Source organism: Schistocerca gregaria, chromosome 6 (genome assembly GCF_023897955.1).
Source record: "Schistocerca gregaria isolate iqSchGreg1 chromosome 6, iqSchGreg1.2, whole genome shotgun sequence".
In the NCBI taxonomy this organism is placed as follows: domain Eukaryota; kingdom Metazoa; phylum Arthropoda; class Insecta; order Orthoptera; family Acrididae; genus Schistocerca; species Schistocerca gregaria.
The window spans coordinates 297,921,033-297,921,999 of record NC_064925.1 but is presented as its reverse complement, the minus strand read 5'-3'; positions in this window follow the sequence as shown (position 1 = coordinate 297,921,999).

The following is a 967-nucleotide window of genomic DNA, read 5'->3' as shown; positions in this document are numbered from 1 at the left end:
AAGGCTCATCTTTGACATTAACAGAATTCTTTTTTCGAGGAGTGCCTTTTTTTCCTGTGCTGATCTACTTGTTACACAGACCCTGCATTCGTCCAAAACATGTTATTTTCTTCCAAGACAGCAGAACGATTTCGTCTATGAATATTTCGTGGTCCCCAGTTTTAATTTTACGTTTATCACTAATTTCGTTTGTGGTACTCCCTGATAGTTTCGTCTCGTTCTTTAGTCCATGGTCTATAACATTAGACTGTCAACTACATTCAGCAAATCCTGTAACTCTCTCTCGCTTTCACTGAGGATAGCAATGTCATCAACGATTCTTATCACTGATAGTCTTTCACCCTATATTTTAATACTACCCTTTTATTTCCATCACTACCTCTTCGATGCACACATTGACCAGCAGTATCTCTATCTAACGCTCTTTTCAATCTTAGCGCTTCATTCTTGGTCTTCCATTCATATTGTTCCGTCTTGTTTAAAAGTAACGGGGTAACGCCAAATATTACGTCGGATCTTCTTTCACCCCGAAAAGAGCAGAATCTTGACGTGGCATGATTCAAAAAGTAGTTGGAAGTCTACAGCAGAAATACTGAGCCATGCTGTCTCTACAGTCTTCCATAATTCCGTATGTGTTCCGCTGCACGATATTGCTCACAAACTGGCCTCACGATCATGTCTCATATATATTCGATAGGATTCATGTCGGGTGATTATTCGTTCGAATTTTCCAGAATGTTCTTCAAGCCAATCGCGAACATTTATGTCCCGGAGGCATGGTCCATTGTTATCCATATAAATTCCATCGCTGAATGACTGCGAACGGTGTCCAAGTAGACGAACATAACCATTTACAGTCAATGACCGGTTCGGTTGAACCAGTTGACCTAGTCCATTCTATATAAACATAGCCCATACTGTAATGGAGCCACCAACAGCTTGCACAGTGCCTCGTTGAGGGATACAT